General features: G+C 43.9%; 1 protein-coding gene across 18 annotated transcripts in view; it reads right to left on the reverse strand.

Annotated features, from left to right (window-relative positions):
• Positions 1 to 25,430, reverse strand: part of LOC125455166 (1-phosphatidylinositol 4,5-bisphosphate phosphodiesterase beta-4) — a 477,523-nt gene that overhangs the window by 262,743 nt on the left and 189,350 nt on the right. For 2 of the 18 annotated variants that reach the window (XM_048536850.1, XM_059648334.1), the window contains one exon: positions 7,329 to 7,477. The exons of the other annotated variants lie outside the window; for them this stretch is intronic. The gene's annotated coding sequence lies outside the window, so the exon portion shown is untranslated. The remainder of the gene's footprint in view (positions 1 to 7,328; positions 7,478 to 25,430) is intronic. 18 annotated transcript variants of the gene reach the window in all.

Here is a 25,430-nt window from a genome sequence, read left to right on the forward strand (position 1 = left end):
AACAGAAATAGAGATGCTTTGTCAGATGGTATTATCAACAATGGGAGACTGGCCTTCACTAGTAACAGGCATGTGATCTACAACCACAAGGAAGAGATGGCACAGACTAGGCATCTCAGAGGTCCAGGAACACGGGCTCCGCCTTCCACTTTAGGGCAGACTGGAAAGGCACCATGGAGACCTGGGAAACTGCAGAATATATTCTAGAATGCAATTAAGACAAGAAGGGTTTTGGAATGTTGGAGTGTTTCTTGGGATTTGGGATTACCAGAGATAAAGGAAGATAATAAACAGGAGCAGGAGTAGGCTATCTGGCCCCATCGAGCCTGCTGAACCATTCAATAAGATCATGCTGATCTTTTCTTGGACACAGCTCCACTTACCCGCCGTCTTGCCACAATCCTTAATTCCTTTACTGTTCAAAAATCTACATTTACCTTAAAAAACATTCAATGAAGCAGCCTCATCTGCTTCACTGGGCAGGGAATTCCACAGAATCACAATCCCTTGGGGGAAGAAATTGCTCCTCAACTCAGTCCTAAATATGGTCCCCATTACTTTCAAACTATGCCCCCTAGTTCTAGTGACAGCCAACCTTCTGCTTTTCTCAATCTTTCTCAGAAGTAAGCAAGTATTCAGTTAAACCCTCCAAGCTTTGTGCTTGTTTGCAGCTTAAACCAAACTCTACACGTTGCACAACAGCACAGATAGCGCACAGCAAACCAACAGTGAAAGAACCACTAGCAGTGAGGTCCTGGTTTACAAGCTCCAAGCGCTTTCTGTGGCAGATATGATGGTTGCTCCTGGTGCACAGCCCAATGTGGACTCATTTGGAGACAAGCATGCAGGAAAGAGCCCTCAGGTCCAAGCTTCCAGCCTCCTGACTCCTGGACAGAGTCGTAAAAATGTGCGTATGGACGAGGCTGGAGGTCGGTGAGAGGAGGGGAAGAGCAGAAAGGAGATGGAAACAACAAGAATTTGGGTCTGTACCAGCAGCTGCCAGGAAAGTGAGCACACTCCCACCCCAGTTATATTTTCTTCTGTCGGGAAAAGATACAAAGTTTGAAAACATGTACCAACAGATTCAAGAACAGCTTCTTCCCTGCTGTTATTAGACTTTTGAACAGACCATTTACATAGTAGAGTTGATCTTTTCCTGTAACTTCTTCGCAGCTATAACACCATATTCTGTATTCTGTTCTATTACCCAGACGCACTTATGTAAGGTATGATTTGCCAGGATAGCATGCAAAACAATACTTTTCACTGTATCTCGGTACATGCGAACAGGAATAAATCAAATCCAGTCACAGCTGTGCCAGTGGGCACGTTGGTTGAACAACTAGGATCCTAAGGAGATTCACAAGGTCTTGCTTAAAAGGAAGTGCATGGTGCCTGATGTTACAGCTCGGGGGCAGCTCAAAAGTCTTTACAAAGTGTATCTAGTCACTAGAGTTTGTCCAAGAGGTACGCGAGAATCACACAGCGTCAGTCGCCTTAACATGAGCACAAGCTGCGTACTGACTCTTGGAAGTTCCCTTCAGCAGCCTGACAACAGACAGAGGCAAAGGTGGTCACCGGCTGTTTATGACAGATAGTGCCAGGAGAAGACTCAAAACTGTATCACTCTCTCCCTCAGGAAGCACTGCCTCATCTTGTACTACTCCGCAGTTAAAGCTCAGCCTACTCTATCACAGTATGGCCGTGTATGCTGAGAGGGGTCTACATTTTCTATTTCCTCCTGTGTCTGATGTCCTTTCGCCCTCCGGACAGAGTGAGAGTACTGCAGGGATCCTGTTGCCGAAAGAAGTGGCCCCTCATGCAACTGTAAAGCTATTGCACGCACTTAAATTTCTCATACCACTATCAGCAAAACATCTCCTAAAGTGTCGCAATGTTTTACATGATGGCAGGGGAGTGCTCTTTTAACCAAAGGTAAACACTTCCCAACTTGTACCAGCTCCTGCTTGCATCTGGTTGAGGAGGTAGCACTTTTATACGGGTTGATTGGTACAATGATGCCTGTTGGGATCTGGACAACAGCTGGCATGTTTGGACGTCTTTCTGCAAGCCCTCCAACTCCATTCTGGCAGGGTTAATGGTCACGCATGTCGAGATGCACTCAGTGAGTAGAACAAGTCAGCCTCCTGTGTTGCATGGAGTGGGACAGTAGCTCAGTGGTTAGCACTGCTGCCTCACAGCTCCAGGGACCCGGGTTTGATTCCGGCCTCGGGCGACTGTCTGTGTGGAGTTTGCACATTCTCCCTGTGTCTGTGTGGGTTTCCTCCGGGTGCTCCGGTTTCCTCCCACAGTCCTAAGATGTGCGGGTTAGGTGGATTGGCCATGCTAAATTGCCCGTAGTGTCTTGGGTGGAAAATGCAGAGACAGGGTAGGGGGGTGCAACTGGGTGGGATGCCCTTTACAGGGTTGGTATGAGTCTGCTTCCACTCTGTCGGGATTCTCTAAAAAATTTCCATAGCTAGAGTTGTATCACAGAATCCGATTAGTGCAGAAACAGGCCATTTGGCTCACTGAGTCTGTACCGACCCGCCAAAGAACATCCCACCCATTCCTCCATATCCCATCTCACCAGCTCCATAACACTGCATGGGGTTTTTACCACAGCCAATCCACTTAGCCTGCACATCTTTGGGCTGGGGGAGGACATCAGAGCGCCAGGAGGAAACCCACGCAGACATGGGGTAAGCGTCCAAAGTTCACACAGGAAGTCACACGAGGCTGGAATCAAACTCGTGCCCCTGGTGCTATAAGGTAGCAGTGCTAACCACTGAGTTACCTGAGACATGGGACCCAAGGCAGCGAGGCAAAACTGCACTCCCTCTAACCTTCATCTCTCTTTGTGAAGTGAAGCCACATGTCCAAAAAGGCACTTACCACCCAAGCTAGAAACCATTTTAACATCAGGCCTTCTCTGTCATTTCTGATAGGGAAATACATGACGAAAGAAAATGGACAAGGATGTGGTGGAACGTCCTGGGATTAATCGACAACTCTTTGAAAGAGCTGCTACAGTAACAGGCTTCTGAAAGGGGATGTAGCCATATGGTGGGAATTTAATGGAGAGGTGATGGCCTAGCAGTGTTAGCATTAGACTAAGAATCCAGACACTCAGGTAATGTCTTCCCACAGCAGATGGTAGAATCTGAGTCAATACGAGCCTGGCATTAAGAGTTGAATGATGACCATGAAATCACTGCTGCTTCTTGGGATAAACCCATCTGGTTCACTAATGTCCTTTAGGGAAGGAAATCTGCCACCCTTACCTCTTCAATAGGAAGTATTCCAAGAGATATGGGCCAAATGCTGGCAAATGGGACTGGATTAATTTAGGATATCTGGTCGGCATGGATGAGTTGGATCAAAGGGTCAGTTTCCTTGCTGTAGATCTCCATGAGTCTATTCTGGCCTACACGTGACTCCAGGCACACAGCAATGTGGTTAACTCTTGACTGACATCTAGGTACTTAGGAACAGGCAATAAACAATGTCCTGACCAGTGACATCTACTTCCTCTGAAGGAATTAAAACAAAAATATTACTCAACTTGTAAAAAAGGCCCAGACCTAAGCTGTGGTGACATGGGTTCAAATCCCGGCGCAGCAACTGGGGATCTGAAACTCAACTAATTAAGTAAGCTTGTCAATAAAAACAACTGGACTTCTAATGCTTACCATGAAACTGTTGTGATGTAGTAAAACCCGGATGGCCTTTTAGGGAAGGTAATCAAGCATCCTTCCCATGTCTGGCTTGGTCAGTAAATTCTGAGCCAGGGCAACATGGGGAACTCTTTAGGTGGACAGTAAGGCATTTGAGAAAGTGGCTTACCACCACTGCTGAAGGACGATTGGGGTACTTCACCAGTAATGCCAATAACATGTGAATGGAGATAAAAATACACAGCAGAAAGCTAAGCTTTCTGGTAGCTAAGCAATACCATTTAGAATAGAGAATCCCTACAGTGTGGGAGCATGTTATTTGAGTCCACATTGACCCTCTGAAGAACATTCCACCCACACCCTACCCTATTACACTGCCTAGTCCACCTGCCCTGCACAATTTAGCATGGCCAATCCACCTAACCTGTACATCTTTGGATTGCGGGGGGAAACTGAAGCACACAGAGGTAACCCACACAGACACAGGGAGAATGTGCAAACTCCGGTCAGACTGTCACCCAAGGGTGGAATTGAACCCAGGTCTCTGGTATTTTCAGGCAACAGTGCTAAGCACTGAGCCACCTGTTCTGAAATCCCAATATTTGAGTTAATGAACCTTTAGTTGGTGATTCCACTGCGCGCTTATCAAATGCCCCCATTCTATGATATATTTAAGGTGAATGACAGCAGTAGAAAGTGCAAAATGAGAGCGATCAAGAACCAGCGATAACAACTCATACAGTGAAGTTCACACAACAGACCAGCACCAGTCTGGCTTGTTAAAATATCACCCTATGTATTTATAATCTATGGTGTGTACACATTATTTATAGCCGGGTAAGAACTTCCGATTATAGCTACTTCTTCTTTAATGCGATTGTTGCGTTTTTGTGTGACCTTGCGTTATAGAAAATCGCACTATAGGGCAATCACTTTATCTCCACAGCAGGAAGTTGGCACCATCCAAACAGCGTTCACTATTCATCGATCGCATTACAGCCCAATTCGCGTTAACAAAATACGTGTTACCGCAGAATTACCTGTATAAGTTTCTGAGATTAATTTGATGCCCGTCACCTTTGTAAACCACAGTTAACTTTTATGCGTTAGTCAATGTAGTCGAGTTGACAAAATGCACAAGCACACACATTGACGAGGTTCAGCAGCATTCACAGTCAGCCTGTTTTTCTAAGTAAAATTCTCCATTTATGGCAAGGACTAAACAGCGTCTTGAGATAAGATCACAATTCAGATGGTAAACATGACAGTACAGTGATGGAGTGTCCGTCATGCAGTGATCTGTTTGTGGTAATTGCTGCTTTAGTTTGTTATTATTTGCAAAATGTTTGGTCGCCTACTGCTCACAATTGATTCTCATGTAATTACTTTACAATTGTAATGGTTAGAATGAGGTCAGCCAGATGGACCGCGTAGAATATGAGTTCCCTGATTGGGGCTGTTAACCTGGTCCAATCAGGGAGCCCTGACCGCCAGCTATAAACAGGAGTGACAGAGGTTCTGTTCACTCTAACAGCTGGCTCTGAGGGAGCGTGGCCAGTGTCAAGTACTATGCACATGTAAATAACGAATGACTTGGTCACAGGATACCGGTTTCTGTGCAGTTATTTCAACAACTGTTAAGGCAGGACAGCATTTGCCAAAAATATGATCAATCAGTAACTAATTAAAACAAAGCATGTTTCAGCCACATGATGACAACTTTGCCAAATGTTTAGACTGGGTGTTAAATGGGCCCCGCAATGTGTTATTTGAATCAACTGTGAACTTACCTACAGGAGTGATTTTGCCTCCTGGTATCACAGTTTCAGATATTTTTAAGCAGCCTGATTAGATCTATTACTGCGTAACTCTGCAGCAGGTGGGACTTTAAACCCAGGCCTCCTTGCCTAGAGTTAGGGACATTACTATTGCCTGTTAAAAGACAGTTGCCAAGTCAAAAGAAATCTGATGCATAGTGATTAAAAATTCATTCAAATTTCCCCACTGTTGTAACAATTATTCATCATGCATCATACAAGGCAGGATTCTGAATCTTTATCGCACTAATTTTCTTTTAAAATTCATTATTGCAAACAGTTGTTTGAACGAGCTAACAAGAGCGTGTTTAACATCGTTATAAAAGATGGATCACATTCAAACTGGTATTTCTCAAAGTTCAGCCAAGGCTGATTGGAATTCCAGCAATTATTTGCCTGAATGTCCAAGTATGGTTCAAGTTTATTTGCCTTGGAGCGTTCTGTTAGAATGTGCCTTCAAAACCTAAAAATTCTGATGGAACTTTACGTAACACAACAATCCGTGAAGTTAAAGTGAGTTAAATCTTTGATTTCCTCTAGTGAGGACTCATTGGGTAACTGCCTGTGTCACGGGTATGTTTGCAAAAGTGGCGTCTCTCCATGGACCTGCCAGGTCTTCGGCCTCCAAAGCGTTCTCACCCACCCCATCATGTGTCAGAAACCTAAGACAATCACGAGACGTCACTCACTGTGCAAAACAACTCTACCTATCATCAAAAACAAGCAAAACGAGCCAGGGAGTGAACTGGGGAGCCAATTTGCTACATCCCAACTGCATCCTCAAGTTCGACAGGGAGTGGTAGAAATGGCCACTGTAATTGTCCGGCTGCCCTCGAATGGATATCCCCGTGCAGTTTGCCAGTTAGGCCTTCAGAAATGTAATCTGTGACTCTTGGGACAAGGCAAACTCCCAAGGCACAAACCAAGGTTGACAGGGGGCCAAAGACATTTTTTTGTAGAGGCTGGGGGAGCCAGACTTCTGGACCAGCATTGTAGCTGCAGTAATGTTAGAGATGTCAAACGCCTACGCAGGGCACGTCTCCTCCTTATCTTCCCTGGGAAGGGCCTGAGGGCGACTCTAGATTGCTCCAGCACTTCAGTGATCCCTGAGGATGCTCAGTGCTGCCACCAACTTCTCGTTATGCATTGCCCTCCCTCTCCAGAGCAAAGTATTTCTTTACTGCCTGATTGTCCCCATCCACAACACTGCACCTGTTCATCTGAAAAGGGGATGCCTTTCCTGCTGGGTCTATTGCCCCCTACCACCACAATGGACAAAGCTGCTTCAATGAATCCAGGCCAGTCCAGTTTAGCTCCATTGCAAAGTCCTTTCTCGGGGTAGCGGGGGGAGGATTGCTGTCAGTGATGGGCATTTCTACTAAAGTTCTTCACTGAGAGTTGCAGGTTCTCTGCACTCTGACTGCCCATGACAGCTCAAGGGATAGCAGCCCTCCATCATTTCTGAATGATCCTATTAATCAGCATCTGCACGACAAAAGCTGTCAGGGTATGGGCCACAAAAGTTACCAGATGCCCACTCACTGCCCAAGGGTTCGCAGAATCACGGGACATCTGGGAGAGTCAGATTCCGTGGAAGGCACCGGGCTGGCACGCATGGGGCAACAGGATGCCAGCTGAGCGGTCGCTCGGAGTGTGTGATCAGGATGGCATTCCAGAGTCAGGACTTCTGCATTATCCTGTGATAAGAGCTCAACAGTATCCGGACACGTTAGTGCAGGCACAATGCTTTAACAAATTCTGCAGAATGCCTTCTGCAATTCAGAGTGTCAAGTTACAGTCAACGACAACCAAAAAAAAATTGCAGCGAGCTTACCTTCAGCAATCTACATGCGGCTCCGTCAATATCGGAACGGTGTACCTTTCCAGTCCAATGATAAGAACAGTGCGATGAAACTCAAGAGGAATTGCCTGGTTTTGTTACTGGGCTGCAGCGAGAGGCAGCGACTGTATAGTAAACACCACCTGAATGGAAAGCAGCTATGTAAAACAACAGCATTATACAATCCAAGGAATATCCTGTCCCTCTGCATGTGGGTGGATCCAATTAAGTTTTAAAGGAACAGGCTGTGACAAAAAACAAATGTCTGAGTTGAGTCATGTCAGAAAAGTAAACTCTCAAGTCTGCACAGTACTAGTTCACCAACTATTATTTTTAAGGTTGGTTATGCATAATGTTGTACCTACAGGCCGTACATGGCTATTAATATAAAATTTAGCTCACAAACATATCATGGCAGCTCTCCACAGCCAATTTCCTAACCTCATGCTGCCCACTGTAGATACTGGGAAACTGCTGACACGGCACATGTAAGTTTTCTGACATTCAAAACTGACAGGCAAGGCTCCTTGCATGTTTTGGCAAGTTTCTTTTTAGACCTCACAGAGCTTCTATTTGCACCACTTCAAAACCTAGGATCATATACTTACAATTGCTGCACAGTACAATGATAACTGCCACAGACATAATGTAAAGCAGTGCACACAATGCACAGGACCTCTAGCAAAACAGCAAAAAGCAATTTACCTCTTGTAAAAACATATCTATGCTTAAAACATCGGAAAAGCCTAGCTTGTTAAAGTGTAAAGATATGCAGTGGGTGCTCCATTAGCCAATAAACAACAAACAAGATAACTAAACGCCCCTCTTTTTATACCTGACAATCTACAGTCATTTTAACAATTAGGACAATGGCAAACATTCCAAGATATAGCTGTTTCAAAGTCTGCTTTACAAAACTTCCACAGTACTGATTAGACCACAACAGAATACGAACAATGTTGGAAAACATGTTTTTAAAAAGAAACTGCACTGTAGGACTGGATTATGTGATTTGCCTGGGAGATTATCCAAAAGTCAAGAAGCATTTGCAATTCAAACAATAATATATCACAAGGGGTAAATCAACAAGTAATATGTTTCAAGAGAATCATGCAAAGGTAGCCAGTTGTAACATTTCAGCCTCATTTACTTTACTTTGCATGTATATTTATCCAGGTGTATAAATGACTCAGGTTGCGTGAAAACTGGAGAGCAAGCATGTCCAAGCGATTTATACCAAGATGTAAAGATGCATGGGTATATCAAAAGTTTATAAGACTAGGTTTGAGACCACACTTGAAAGCAAAGAAGACTCATCTGTTTTTGCTTCCCAGGAATTTGCTTGTGTGAAGGAATACATACAAATTTGATGATACTTACAATAGAATACCACAAGTGTGCAACCAGAACAAGAACCGAGTCACAAGATGAGAAAATTAGGAACTAACAGACATGGCAGCAGGAGCTCAACAGATGAAGCAACAATACACAAACTGTATAACAGACTGCAAATATTGCCTGAGGATAAATTTCCATCTTACTTTCTGAGTAACAGTTAGTTGTTAGCCATTGGACCGAAGCAAAGCAGAAACCATACAAAACAAGGTGAAGAAAAATCTTCATATACTATTCGGCACAAGGGAGAAGTTTAACCAAAATTTGAAGGCAGGCGAGCCTCCTTATCTAAGACAGAAAAGTTGGCTGAAAAGTAATTTATTGTAGAAATATAACCCACATATCATCAAAGAAAAGGAAAATGAGACAGGAATTGAATTCTGCTACATTCCATATGTATCCTGGGGTTCAACATGCAGATACTGGAATGGCAGAAATGGCAGATGTCATTTTCTGACTGTCTCCAATTGAGCACCTTAAAGTAACTCAATGGTCAGGTCTTTGGAAAGTTGATCAGCGAATCTTGCATGGGAAAAGGAAATTACAAGGGTGCGCGCCAGGGCTGACACAGGCCAAAGGTGGTTTTGTGGAACGAAGTTGCCGAACCTCGTGCTGAACACTCTCATGTTCAAAACACGCTGCCTGAAATTGCGCCGAAATCACCTACCTTGACCCCGATTCCACCAGCCTCACAGTTGGAGGTCACAAACACTGGCTGTCCAAGACAACTGTGCTTTACAAACCACGGCCCCCCCACCCACCCCCCGCCCCCCAGCATCTCACGTCCAAAACTTTAAATCTGAGTTGCCACATCCTTTGTAGCTGAGATGGCTGGACTGACGGTTTGCGGCGCAGAGAGACGTCAACAATGTGGGTTCTGTTCCTGCACTGTCTCAGGATTCCACGAAGGAGTCTCCTTTCAATCTCTCCCCCTACTTGAGGTGTGTAATTGTCAGGCTAAAGTACCACTAGTCAGCTCTTTCAAATGGGAGAGCAGCCCTATGGTATGGCAGGACTATGACGACTTTACCTCACCATGAGGCCCAGCAAAAACCATCATTATCGCCCATTCCAGGTCCTGGCCAGTAGATCCACATCTGCATCCAACAAGTTCAAGGAATGAAACCTGGCACACAGCTGGATTAGTCATTCATTGCCAGGTAGCTTGGTCAACTCAGACCTTCCAGATACATAGGAATTAGAACAAAAAGTAGAAACTAAAACATGAAGAAATGGCGCAGTGAGGAGCACAAAGGATTTTAAAAAAAACTGGTGTGGGAGAGAAACACACACACACAAATATACTCGCACTCCACATGCATTTATCCCCATGGCAAAATGAAACTGAATGTAAAAAAACTGAAAATTTATAGTTATGAGCTCAAAAACCACAGTCCATGCAAACGCTGTCCTTCAGCCTGAAATCATTTGCCTTTCAATATGCATACTTCATTAAAAATAAATTGCTGCCTCTGGAATTATCAGAATTACTTAATTGTTTGGGGAGAAAATAAAATTGGACTCATTGCAGCATTCCACACTTGAAACAACATTAGAAAAGAATGCCTTTTCCTTTAGGCAAGCTGCAAATGAGGAACTTCGTTCAGTAAACATTTTAAGGGAAAAATGTGCTTCAGTGCTCACCTTTGTGTGTGGCATTGTGGATAGCATTTTGTAAAGCCAATTTTGGAAATTTCTGAGTTCCACTGAGATGCAAAATAGGAGCAGAAGTAAGTGACTCGGACCATCAAGTCTGCTACAATTTGTGCTTCAAATTTGAAATTCACACCTCACCACCCCACCAAACTCCACCCTCCCTAATAATCTTTGATTCCCCGGCTTCACAAGAACCTCCAAGGTGCTGCTGTCACTCTAACGTACACTCTCCAGTGGAAGATAGACTTGCCTCTGCTGGAATTTCCAGCAGCAGGAGCAGATTAATTGGCCCCAGCCACAAGCAGTGTGGTGGGAGGGGACTGAAAAAGAAGAGCTTCTGAAGATGCACACTGGGACACAGGCAATGCTTTCTCACTGATAGGAGCTCACGGTCATAAATGCATTGCTTTTTCACAACACCTCATACCTGATCGACCACCTGATCGAACGCCACAGTAACTGTAGCTACAAGAAAGATTCCCTGGATACACAGAATACCTGTCCTTCGTGCCACTCCATGTTAGAATCCTGTGTGAAGGAGCACTTCTGTTTCTTTAATGACCAGGGCAGCATGATGGGGTCCCACTCCACTGACTGCCTTGGAAGGACAGCCCCTATTGATGAGTGAGCAGACCATGGCTGATCTCTGCGCAGGTCCTTGACTGATTTATCACTAAATCCATCGACTGACTGCACTGCAGGGCTTACTGTGGCCCAATCCCTTGACTGTACTGATACAGAATCTCCTTATGTCCCCAAGTACCTGACTAACTGTGCCCAAGCCCCTGGACTGATATCACACAATGTTCTTGGTCAATTGTGCTGATCAATCCTGACTGATGGCCATCCCACTTGCCTTGATTGCGGATTCTACCACCTTAGCCTTTGAGACATGGCCATTTGGTTGAAGCACATTCAGTGCGTCTGCTGAGTAAGCTGCTGGCACAAGATGCAAGTGTGATATTGAAATAAAACAGTGTTATCCAGCAACGTGTCTGCTCCTTTGACAGATCACAGCTGGCAAACACCACAAATTGCTTGGCTTTATGTGTGCACTAAACATTAAGGAAAGACAGAAGTACAGCGAGTCTTTGGTCTCCAAATGATGAGGCATTGCGCCAAAAGGCAAATCAAGGTAAAGTAGAGATGCATGAGCATTCAAAGTAGGTGCAGAATGAGTGAGTGTTAACACAGCCAAGTTCAGAACCTTGAGATACCCGATTCCAATGCCCATCCCTCTGTGCAAAGCAGCCTGGCAGCAGATGGCAATGTAAGGCATTGATGTGCTCTAATGTGCAGTTTTCAACTGGATAACTGTATTGTAAGTGTGTCGAAGACCCCAGGGTGGGAGGGGTGGAGTTGGGTACAAGTCAATGTTGATGGCCAGTACCATGGAACATACCGTGAGACATTGAGGAAAGCCAGGCAGCTACCTGTTCTGAATTCCATGTTGGGATTGTCACTGTTCAGTTTCTCTCTAGTGGGCAGGACATTGCACAACAATGAGACAAGAAGAAGCGATCAGAAAATACAAATCGATAGGTCTCTCGCTGCTCGGTCATGAGATCCTCATATCGGGGACTACATTTTCCCTTGACGTTGTGAATCTCATTTTTTTTTCAATCCTGCCAATGTTTTTCCGACTGACTTGGCATTGTTCATAGCATTCACGGAAATTCCAGTCCTCAGTTTCTGCACTATAATTTATCAAACCTGGGTAGGTAATGTGAAGGATTTACAGAGCAAAACGTACACGCACAATTCAACACAATACTTTGTTAATCTGCATTTGTAATTTGAAACAAGCAGGATAGATAAGGGGGAAGAGATGGATATAATATATTTGGATTTCCAGAAGACATTTGATAAGTGTTCACAGGCCAGGTGTCTTAATAAGAGCTTATGATGTTGAGGGATGTATAGCAGCACAGAGATAAGACTGGCTAGGTTACAGAAAACTGGGAGTTGGAGTAAAGAGGGTATTTTCAGGAAGACAGCAGAGAACTAGTGGTGAGCCACAGGGATCAGTGCTGGGACTGCAATTATTTACAACATATATTAATGACTAGGATGAGAAAAGTGAATGCACCATAGCGAAGTTTGTGGATGCCGCAAAAATAGGTGCGATAGCAAGTGGTGAGGATAGCACAAAGAGTTTGCAGAGGGATGTAGGCAGGCCATGTCACTGGACAAAAACTTGGCAGATAGAAAATAGGGTTATACACTTTGGCAGGAACAATAGACGGGCTAAACATTATCCAGATGCAGAAAGCTATAGGACAGGGGGATTTTTGGAGTCCTCATCCACGAATCACAAAGGGCTAGCATCTAAGTTCAGTAGAGAGTAAGAAAGGCAAATGAAATTTTGGCCCTCATGTCAAAGTATAAAAATAGGAAGTTTTGCTGAAACTATACAAGGGGCCACTGATTTACAAAAACATCCAATATACCAATTCTTGTATATTTACACAAGCAATCCCATACAGGGGTATATGAATAAGCATTTTAAATATCTGGCATCCAAACACTACCTAAACTTACACACTTTTTAAAAATATTTTCCTGTACTGCGCTCTAATTTGCGTGCAATTGACCTCTGAACGGACTCAAGAACTGAGCTCGTTTGCAACTCAGGACCTGCACTAGGCACTAGTCAGACCACAGCTGGAACACTGTGAACAGTTTTGGGCCCCTAATGTAAGGAAAGATAGACTGGCATTGAAAATAGTCCAGAGAAGGTTCATTCGACTGCTACCAGAAATGGAGGACTGTGTTATGAGGACAGTTTCAGTAGGTTGGACTTGTGCTCACTGGAATACAGAAGGAAAAGTGACCTTATTGGCACGTACAAGATTCCTAGTGGACGTGGATGTCCATGTAGATGTGGAGAAGTTGTTTCCCCTTATGAGGGGGTCTAGTCCCACTGGGGTTACCTCAGAATCAGGGGCCGCATACTGAACACAGAACTGAGGAGGAATTTCTTCCCTCAGAGGGTAATGAATCTGAATCTGAATCTCTGCCCTATCAAGTGTACTACAACAACAACTGTGAGCATATCGCAATGTGTTTCTTCTTGAATGTACCAATCACAAGTTCAATGTGTCTTGTTTTGACCCTCCCTGCATTGAGAGAGCAACTGAATGCTTTACTGCAGAGGGCTGATGAAGTCGTGTTAAATACATTCAAGGCAGAGCTAAACAGATATTCTTATTCGTAAGGGAATTAAAGGTGTAAGGAAAAGGCAGGAATGGAGAGTTGAGTCTGAATGGCCTATTTCGGCTCCTATGTCTTATGGAAAGGAATTTTAAAAAATATGATTCCAAAATGGCTCAATTTAGATTAAATCAAATGAAACCATCTAGTTGACTGAAGAAGGGTCAATTCTGTTATAAACATACTCGACAAACAAATATTCCCTACTCAATAACCTACATGTTCTTTTTATCAGATCAGTCAAGTGTGCATTTCTATCAATTTCTTATGAATATTAAACATATTTTTGAGTGCAATAACATATCTTTTAATGCTAATTCAGTGCATTCATACTGTTGGGTTCACTGGCTCCTCAGAGCCTGCAATCCTAGACCTGTTATTACATCAGCACTCAGTATTTGAACAGAAATTTGTTCAAGTCATGAATAATTATTGTTAGGCATTTGCCAGTGCGGTTCTCAATTCTATTGTCCATTGAAGGCTCAGGGCTAAAAGGTCAATTTTGCAAACAAGCCACAACAGCCTGAGTTCCATTAAAAGGTCAATGACCCAGGATGCTATCTCTGCTCTTCCTGTTATAGATGCTGCCGGATATGCCAAAGATTTCTGGCATTTTCTGTTCTTACTGGCCCGGTATCAATATTGACCACCTGATCAATATATTCTGCTGCAACTGAAAATCATCCAATGAAAGAAAAAGATCAACGTACATCAAACAATGTCGATTAATTAAAATGACATATCTAGGTGAGAGGGGAAAGATTTAAAAGGGACCTAAGGGGCAACTTCTTTGCAGAGGGTGGCACATGTATAGAATGAGCTGCCACAGGAAGTTGTGGAGGCTGGTATAATTACAACATTACAAATCTGGCTCAGTGGTCAGCACTGCAGCCTCACAGCACCAGGGACCCAGGTTCAATTCCACCCTCAGGCAACTGTCTGTGTGGAGTTTGCAGAATCTCCCCGTATCTGCGTGGGTTTCCTCCGGGTGCTCCGGTTTCCTCCCACAGTCCAACGATGTGCAGGCTCGGTGGACTGGCCATGCTAAATTGCCCGTAGTGTTCAGGGGTGTGTGGGTTATAGGGGGATGGATCTGGGTGGGATCTTCAAGGGGTGGTGTGGACTTGTTGGGCCGAAGGGCCTGTTTCCACACTGTAGGGAATCTAATCTATAAACACAGCAGGCCAGGCAGCCTGAAGAAGCGTCCCAACCCGAAGCATCAACGTTCCTGCTCCTCTGATGCTGCCTGGCCTGTTGCGTTCCTCCAGCTCTACACTGTGTGTTGTCTATTTTTATTTCTTTGTGCGATTTGGGTGAAGCTAGGTGAGCTGTCATTTGTTGCCTGGTCCTAAGTGCCCCTGAAATGGAATGATTTGCTAGGCACTAGGCCATGCCAGAGGACAGCATAAAATTCCAATCTGAAGAGGTAAGAGAATGTTGAAATTTCTGCAGAAGGCTGTGGACCAAGCTTGAATTTTTATTGTTTTCTCTTCCTCATTCTTTCAGGGATTCACCCCTTATTGCTGTTGGACTGATCAAGTTTCAGGGCCATTTCAGAAGGGCCAACACCATTGGTGTATGTCTGGAGTCACACGTAGGCCAGACCAACTTGGGATGGCAGATTTCCTTCCCTCAAGGATATTAGTGAGCCAGATGGATTTTTTTAACAATCACAGTCACCATCACTGAGACAAGCTTTCAATTCCCAGTTTATCAATACAACACATATTCCACCAGCTGTCACCCTGAGTCTGAACTTGTGTCACCACAACACTATCATGTGTCTGTAGTCTATCAGTCCAATGGCCTGAACACGATATCCAAGAAGGATCAATTCTGTTATACGGATACTCGACACACAAATGCTCCCTACTCAATAACCTACCTGCTTTATTTATTTGGATTTTGTTAAAATGTTGGCCATGATGTGAAGATGTTGATATGAGACTAGGGTGGACAAAGTCACGTGACACCAGGTTGTAGTCCAACAGGCTTTCTTGAAATCACAAACTTTCAGAGCCAAGTCTTACTTTGCACTTCACGGGACAAATGTTAGAATGCCAAATCTCAAGCAATTTACACTAATTTATATGACAGAGGAAAAGGGTGCTGATTGGTTGGTAAGTCACCTCTGATTGACTGAGATATTGCCAAAGAGCAAGTGATTCATAAACAGGGACCCATTTCCTGCAAACAAAAGGAATGTGTTCAAGCTCTACAGGTTGTTTTGAATTAGTTCGGAGCATGGGAACCCTATAGCTCCACAATTCAGAGAGATGATGGCTGATCTGACCGCAATCCAACTAACTCCCTTTCCCTGAAATTATTTAGAGAACAAAATCAAGCAAAATTAACCACATTTCTAACTACTCCTCAAAGAGTTGAATACAACTCAAATGGATTTTTAATAATAAATGTTTTTTGGTCATTCATATAAACTAATTTATTTTACTAAAAGGTTTATTTGGTTGAATTGAGCAGGTCTGACAGCATCAGGTCTATCGAAAGAACTCTATTCTGAAGAGGGGTCACCGGACCTGAAATATGAGCTCTGTTTCTCTCCACAGATGCTGCAAGGGCTGCGGAGTTTCTCCAGCTATTTCTGTTCTCCTTTATGATCCATCATTTGCAGTTAGTTGTTTTATCGTATTTGGTTTAGCTATTTTAGCTCCATATTTAGAGTCACAACATGACAGAAGTAATATAAGTACAAGGTAATATTGCCCCTTAACCTCATTCCTCCTACATTTACACAAATTGAGTAAGAGGTGCTCTGTCTGCAACCACAGATAACTGCTGCCCTCATAGAAAACAAAAGTCGTTTTGAAGTTGTACAGGGTATTTGTGAGGCCCCTTCTGGAGTATTGTGTCAGTTTTGGTTGCACCATTGTATGAAAGACATTATCAAGACAAAGAAGATTCAGAAAAGATTTACCAGGATGTTGGCGGTTTTGGAAGGTTTGAGACGTACAGAAAGCCTGGAATATGCTGTTGAGTATGTTTATAGCAGAATTGACCCTTCTTGGATGTAGTGGTCATGCCAGAGGACTGATAGACTACAGACACATGATAAGTGCTGTGGAGACACAAGTTCAGAATCAGGGCGACAGCTGGTGGAATATGTGTTGTATTGATAAACCGGGAATTGAAAGCTTGTCTCAGTGATGGTGACTGTGATTGTTAAAAAAATCCATCTGGCTCACGAATGTCCTTTAGGGATGGAAATCTGCCATCCCACTGGAGTGTAGGAGGTTGAGGGGGGACCTTATAGGAGTTTACAAAATAATGAGGGGTACAGATAGAGTTAATGGCAGTTGACTTTTCCCTCGGATGGGAGATTTCAAGAGTAGGGAGCATGTTTTATTTAGATGAGAAGACAGAGATTTAAATAAGACATGGGGGACAATGTTTTTTACACAGAGGGTTGTTCATGTGTGGAATGAGCTTTGGAAGAAAGTGATGGATACAATTATAACATTTAAAAGGCGTCTGGGCAAATACATGAACAGTAAAGGTTTGGAGGGATATGGGCCAGGAGCAGGCAGGTGGGACTAGTTTAGTTTGGGATTATGGACAGCATGGACTCGTTGAACCGAAGAACCTGTTTGCATGCTGCATGATTCTATGACTCTATGGCTTGCACCTTTGTGTCTTTGAGGTGGATTGCTTTTACAGAATACACCCTTTCAATGTTTCATATTCAAGGATTTTGAAGCCTTAAAAGCATTGCACTGCTTAAAATAATCCAGCAAGATTATTATGTTATCAGCCTTTGTAATTTAACATCCATGTGAACAAAAGTCAAGGTTCTCAGACTCAGTTTTTTGTGCAGAAGTAGGACGTCTATTTTGGATGATAAACACTTTGGAAGGCTGAAATTCACTCTGCCCCCTCATCGTGCTTCCATAGAATTGTGAGGTCAGGCATCATCATTAAACCAGTTCAGAACCAGACTCTCAATTACCTCACAATTTGAGGCCGTTCCAAATCTAGCTACATAATTGTAATTGGCATTTTTGGATTACTCCATATGACAGAGCTTGCCAGCATAGGGCACTTAAACCAAAAACCCAAATTGGGTTGCAAATGCAACTAAGATAATAAAATGTGAGGCTGGATGAACACAGCAGGCCCAGCAGCATCCCAGGAGCACAAATGCAACTGATGTTTTTCACCGGCTTGTTCAGAGCCAGGAAGTATGTGCTTGGTGGAACACAACAGAAATTCATTAACCAGCCCAGCTCTTCCCCCCCACCCACTGCATCCCAAAACCAGTCCAACCTGTCTCTGCCTCCCTAACCGGTTCTTCCTCTCACCCATCCCTTCCTCCCACCCCCAGCCGCACCCCCAGCTACCTACTAACCTCATCCCACCTCCTTGACCTGTCCGTCTTCCCTGGACTGACCTATCCCCTCCCTACCTCCCCACCTACACCCTCTCCACCTATCTTCTTTGCTCTCCATCTTCGGTCCGCCTCCCCCTCTCTCCCTATTTATTCCAGTTCCCTCCCCCCATCCCCCTCTCTGATGAAGGGTCTAGGCCCGAAACGTCAGCTTTTGTGCTCCTGAGATGCTGCTTGGCCTGCTGTGTTCATCCAGCCTCACATTTTATTACCTTGGAATCTCCAGCATCTGCAGTTCCCATTATCTCAGAAATTCATTAATGTTGTGACCAATATAAATGCAAGGACAACCTATTTGCTTCAGTCTTTTATATATTTACTCCTACACTGCATATTCCAGCATCAGCCCAGTATGACTGGTGCCGCTGGTGTCTCCCAGTTAGAATCATGTCAACTTAACCTTGTTCCAGGAGTTGAATGCATTCACAGCTTTTCCAGGCAGAGGGATTTCCAGCAAAATAATAATGTTTACTTCCATAGAGAACATAAAGCACAGCTCCTTAAGCCTGTCAACAATTCCACTTATAACTTGCAAACTAAATATTTTGTCCCTGAGTTTACGTTTACTACAGTAAATAGCATTGGATCAAATACTCTGCCCTATCAAGTGTACTACAACAACAACTGTGACCATATCGCAAAGTGTTTCTTCTTGAACAGAACACAGAACACTACAGCGCAGTACAGGGCCTTTGGCCCTCCATGTTGCACCGACCTGTGAAACCAATCTGAAGCCCATCTAACCTACACTATTCCATTATCATCCGTATGTTTATCCAATGGCCATTTAAATACCCTTAAAGTTGGTGAGTCTACTACCATTGCAGGCAGGGCATTCCAAGCCCTTACTAATCTCTGAGTCAAGAACCTACCTCTGACATCTGTCCTATGTCTATCATCCCTCAATTTAAAGCTATGTCCCCTCATGCTAGCCATCACTATCCGAGGAAAAAGGATCTCACTGTCCACCCTATCTAGTCCTCTGACCATCTTGTATGTCTCTATTAGGTCACCTCTGAACCTTCTTCTCTCTGACGAAAACAGCCTCAAGTCTCTCAACCTTTCCTCATAAGACCGTCCCTCCATATCAGGCAACATCCTGGTAAATCTCCTCTGCACCCTTCCAATGCTTCCACATCCTTCTTATGATGCGGCAACCAAAACTGTACACAATACTCCAACGGCAGCCGCACCAGAGTTTTGTACAGCTGCAACATGACCTTGTGACTCCGAAACTCAATCCCTCAACCAATAAAACCTAACACACCATACGCCTTCTTAACAACCCTATAAACCTGGATGGCAACTTTCAGGGATCTATGCACATGGACACCAAGATCTCTCTGCTCATCCACACTACCAAGAATCTTACCATTAGCCCAGTACTCTGCATTCCTGTTACTCCTTCCATAGTGAGTCACCTTACACTTTTCCACATTAAAGTCCATTTGCCACCTCGCAGCCCAGCTCTGCAGATTATCTATGTCCCTCTGTAACCCGCAACATCCTTCCACACTATCCACTACTCTACCGGCTTTAGTGTCGTCCGCACTTTACAAACCCATCGTTCTATGCCCTCATCCAGGTCATTCATAAAAATGACAAACAGCAGTGGCCCCAAAACAGATCCTTGCAGTACACCACTAGTAACTGAACTGCAGGATGAACATTTCCCATCAACCACCACCTCTCTTCTTACAGCCAGCCAATTTCTGATCCAAACCGCTAAATCACCCTCAATCCCATGCCTCCATATTTTCTGCAATAGCCTACCATGGGGAACCTAATCAAACGCTTTACTGAAATCCATATACACCACATCAAGCGCTTTACCCCCATCCACCGGTTTGGTCACCTTCTCAAAGAACTCAATAAGGTTTGTGAGGCACGACCTACCCTTCACAAAACTGTGTTGACTATCCCTAATCAAGTTATTCCTTTCTAGATGATTATAAATCCTATTTCATATAATCCTCCCCAACACTTTACCCACAGTTGAAGTGAGGCTCACTGGTCTATACTTACCAGGGTTGTCTCTACTCCCCTTCTTGAAGAAGGGGACAACATTTGCTATCCTCCAGTCTTCTGGCACTATTCCTGTAGACAATGACAACATAAAGATCAAAGCCAAGGGCTCTGCAATCTCCTCCCTAGCTTCCCAGAGAATCCTAGGATAAATCCCATCTGGCCCAGGGGACTTATCTACTAATTATACTAATGTACTAATTACAAGTTCAACATGTCTTGTTTTGACGCTCCCTGCATTGAAACAGCAATTGAATGTCAGTTCCTAACTGGGCAAGGGACAAGCAATCAACTTGTGTTTAAGAAGTAAGTATTTGTCCGGGAAATCGAAAGCTGGGCCTTTTCCGAGACAACCGTTAAACCAAGGTCTCACTGCTTCAGTACCCTTGACATCATTAGTCCCTTCTCAAGACAATAGGGCCCCAAGTGGAAACTCACTCTTAAACTGGTGCTACATTCCCATACAATATTGGGGGAGATAATGGTAATGTTACTGGACTAATAATCCAGAATCCCAGGTTCACGTTCTGTAGCCGGAAGTTCAAATCCCACTATGGCAGATAGTGAAAATTTGAATTCAGTTTTTAAAAAAATCAAGCTACACGGTAATCACCATCACATTTAAAATAAAACTAGTTCACTCATGTCCTTTCAGGAAGGAAATCTGTCATTCTCACCAGTCTGGGCTACACATGGCTGCACAGCAATGTGGGTGACTCTTAACCTCTTCTGGAGCAATTTGGGATGGGCAATAAATGCTGGTCTGAGCTAATGCTCCCCATATCCTGCCAATGAATGCAAAAATAGTGACTGACTGTCTTTCCTCCCTCTTTTCTGAGGACTTTCACACGATTGGTCCAAACTGACAGGGAATCACTGCCTGCAGGAGAGCCGACCAGGAGACACTCTCATTTTTACAGCCTGACGTCAACACTTGATGAATTTTCAGGCTGGTCAGCAATTTGTGGATTGAGCTGCAGATAGCAGTCATAGTGAGAGTGCCACAAGTTACAATCAAGTTTTGACATATTGCAGTGTTGGGACATCACTTTCTGGAGGAAGGCGAACCAGAAAACTCTCTCACCTATACCACTTGTCATCAGGCATGCTCAATTATGATCTGCCAAGTGCAGCTCCTACAGTCAACAAGTCCTGCTGTAGGGCTTAGACTCAATGCTCCTGGCCCAGAGGTAGAGACACTGCCCATGCAACACAAGCGCTCCCATAGCACGATTACATTTTGAAATACAGCATCAGTCGTGGAGACTCTAACGTTGCGAAATTTGTTATACAAATGCAATTTCTTTCTTCCTTCAACAGAGTATTGACTGCTAACACTTTTGAGCCATAGGAAAGGATCTGTGTACACTGTTATTTTTCGGCTCTGCAGACAAGGCAACAATACTCTGCTTAAAAATCATCACAGTCCTGAGCATTTAAACTGCCCATGTTTAAATCAGATAATTACTTAAATTGGCAAGTAAGTGCTAACCGCTTCATTATCATCATTCAGAAAATTGTTATCTAGTGTGCCTTCAGCACTCTGTGGACTTTGGACAGAAACAGGTGCTGATTTACGAATTTGTGCCTCATTAAGCTGCATTTTCCTTCTATACATAATCCTTTTGTGAACCGTGAGCTAAACTCGCAGCTCTATAGTCAAATTCAGTCAGTAAACAATGCCTCTTTAAGGTCAAATATCTCGTGTGCTTAATGCCTTTTAAATGGTGTGGGCTTACAGTTTACAGAACTGACTGCATCACTGTGAGTTTTAAAACAACTACCACAAAAAAACAACTTGTCCTTCCCTCCTGTAAGCAGTCCAAAGGGTGCAATGCCTCTCTTCGATGCCTTAGTCTACTCTTCAATCACCTACTGCCAACGCCTACTCCACCACCCCCACCCCCCATCCTGCGTCCTAACAAACATGGCACGTCTCTGTGCAAACAGTAGAGATATAACACATGGCCCTCAACCACGTCTCTCATCACTGCTGAACCCCAAGTACAGCTTCCAGGTGAAGCATTGGTTTTTGTGCGCTTCCCTTGAACGAGTCTAGTGTGTTCACTGTTCCCAAAGAGGCCTCCTCCCCAATGGGCTGAATGGGTTACTGCTTTGCAGAACACCACAACCCAGGCAGTGAGCAAGCAAGGCTCTGAGCACTCGAGAGCCTGCGACTTTCGCTTCGATCTCATGCTCCCATCTCTGTCCTCGGCCGGCTGCAGTGTTTCAAAGAAGCCCAATGCCAGCCTCAAGGAACAGCATCTTGTCTTCTCATCCAACAATTCACAGACTTGCGGACTCAACTGCAAGTTCAATAATTTCAAACTATTATCTCTGTCTCATCAATTGATCTCCACAATCACAGAGTTCACCCTCTATAGTTGAGGTGCTGACAAACAGCGTCACCTGCAATGAAACAGACCCTTTGATCCAACTTGTCCATGCTGACCAGATTAAACTTGTCCCAGATTAATCTTGTTCCCTTTGCCCGCATTTGGCACATGTCCCTCTAAACCCTTCCTATTCACACACCCATCCAAAATGCCTTTTAAATGTTGCAAATGTACAAGCCTTCTCCACTTCCTCTGGCAGCTCATTCTATACACGCACTATGCTCTGCATGAAGAAGTTGCCCCTTAAGTCCCTTTTATTTCTTTCCATTCTCACTTTAAACTTATGCCCTCTAGTTTTGAATTCCTCTACCTTAAGGAAAAAGACCTTGGCTATTCATCTTATCCATGCACCTCATGATTTTATATAGCTCGATAAGATCATCCTTCAGCTTCTGACACGCCAGGAAAAACATCGCCGTCTATTCACCAGTCTGAAATGATTTTAATGACTGATGTCAGTATTAGTGAACAATATTAGCTTGATGGTGTCCTGAAACGGTTAAAGCCATACTGTAAAGGTGCAGAAACGAAAACAGGAATGGCTGGAAAAGGTCAGCAGGTCTGACGGCATCAGTGACGAGAAATTAGAGTTAACATTTCGGGTCCACTCAGATAAGAGTTCTGAGGAAGGGGTACCGGACCTGAAACATCAACTCTGATTTCTCTTCACAGATGTTGCCAGACCTGCTGAGCATTTCAGCAACTTCCGTTTCTGTTTCTGAATTATAACATCCACAGTTCTTTCAGTTTTTATTTTGAAAAGATGCAGGACAGGTCCAATTGAACCCTACACTGCAGGTATAATAGTGGGCTTGGAAATGATCATAGTCTACATTTAATTCTTAAGGCTACTGTGGAGACAATCTGGAATCGCCCAGCCTCTCATTGGCTGCTTGATATCATTCATTTGAAAAGCATCTCCAGGTTGGTTTGCAAGTGCCCACAAATAAATGTCTAGTCCCTCAGGTTGGGCTCACTCATTGCAAATACTCTGGGCTCTAAACTACCAGTCTCCAGGGCGTCCCATGCCATATGCACTGAAATCCAGGCAATCTGATTCAAAGCCAGACATCTGGCCACCCCATCAGCGTCGGGACTACAAACCTCATTAATGTTTATATGGACGCAAAGGTGGCCTTGCTGACAAAACTGCACCATTTCTATTACAAGCAACCACCGCACACGTTTGTGAATAAAAAAAACTGCAACGTTAACTTGACTGGGAAGCTACCCTCCCAATGCTCTACAGATGAAGAAACCAACCTTGCTGACTGTCTTTAGCAATCAAACTCTTTGTTTATTTTGCAGTGGGGCTTCAGGTACTGGTCTTGCCATTGGGGTAACCAGGGAGGTGTTTTATCACAATGTTCCCACTCTCAATGCTGGTTGCACGTGCTAAATTGTCACCTGCGTCCCTTTGAGATGAAGGCTTTGGTAAAACACTTCAAAGGAAATTTGTTTCCAGTTATGTAATGAGTGAACAACTGTGCAATCCAGTCGTTTGATCAAGTCCTGTCATCAATAGGTGGTGTGTAAGTTGTGAATATCTGGGAACTGTCATACTAAATAAGTAAGAAAGTGTATTGTTGAAATGCTGATACACATTTATCTTGAACCTTCAAACTTGCCCTGCAGAACATGCATTAGTTGAACAGTTCAAAGGCATTTTATTAATGTCAAGAAAATAAGCTATTTATTAGCAACTTTATTATTTTGTCCCAGGGAGTGTTGCCTCCAATGTTGTTCTATCCTGTTCAGGTCAGAAACAAACAAGCAACAATACATCCAGTGGCTTGTTCATTAGTATTTTCTACCCTAATGCCAAGCAATGGGCCTCATTTACACTGAGAAACTGCTCCCACATTTCCATGGGCTAGTTTGCCCCTGCTCCTCTGATGCTGCCTGGCCTGCTCTGTTCCTCCAGCTACACCTCTGACTCCAGCATCCGCAGTTTTTGCTATCTCTGAACATACAGTTTGCAGTATTTCTATACCGTGTTCCCGGCTTCTTAAATTTTTCTTCAAAAGGCTTCTGAAAGCAGCAGGCACCAAGTCTTATTTGCTTACAGTCATTTGTTTTAATGTTTCATACCATGCCTGCTTACAATCATTGAATTTCAAAACAATAAATGATTTCCATTTGATTCTGAACAATTTATCCAGCTTTATGTCACAAACGACTCTGTTTAACATCAAACACAAAACCAAAGCACCTCAGGTTTCGCAACACTGACATCAGTTTAATCTGAAAATATAATTAACTTACTCCATCATTCCCCATGTAATTATGATCGAGCGTGTGTTTTTTTTATCTCTATTTGTACAATACCATCTTTTCCATCTTTAGCCTCATGATCAATGCAACATAAGCAGGATACTCTTGAGGGTGGGCAAGTGAAATAAAAACAGAAAAAAATCCCCAGAAATATCAGCAACTTAGGCAGCATCTATGGGGTAAGTAACAGAGTTCACATTTCAGATCAGTGACCTGGCTGTCTGTAGAATCATAGATTCCCCACAGCATGGAAGCAAGCCATTCAGCCACTCGAGTCCACACCGACCCTCTGAAGAGCATCCCGCCCAGTCCCAAACCCCTCCCTGCAACCGTGCGTCACTCATGGCTAACCCACCTAGCCTGTACACTACTGGTAATTTACAGCATGCCCAATCCACCCTAACCTGCACATCTTTGGACTGTGGGTGGAAACCGGAGCACCCGGAGGAAACTCATGCAAGCATGGGGAGAACATGTAAACCCCACCCAGACTGTCACCCAAAGGTGGAACTGAACCCAACTCCCTGGTGCTGTGAGGCAGCAGCGTCAAACACTGAGCCTGTCATTGAAACTGGAAGGGGTTTGACACTGAGCAATACAGAAATAAATAAGCAGGTCGATAATAACCAGTTCTGAAGAAGGGTCACCGGACTCAAAACACTTTCCCTCCACAAACACAGAGTTGTGCCAGTAATTTCTGTTTTTGTGTGCATCAGTTCAATAATCTCACTCAAT

The sequence above is a fragment of the Stegostoma tigrinum genome, chromosome 9 (genome assembly GCF_030684315.1).
Source record: "Stegostoma tigrinum isolate sSteTig4 chromosome 9, sSteTig4.hap1, whole genome shotgun sequence".
NCBI lineage: Eukaryota > Metazoa > Chordata > Chondrichthyes > Orectolobiformes > Stegostomatidae > Stegostoma > Stegostoma tigrinum.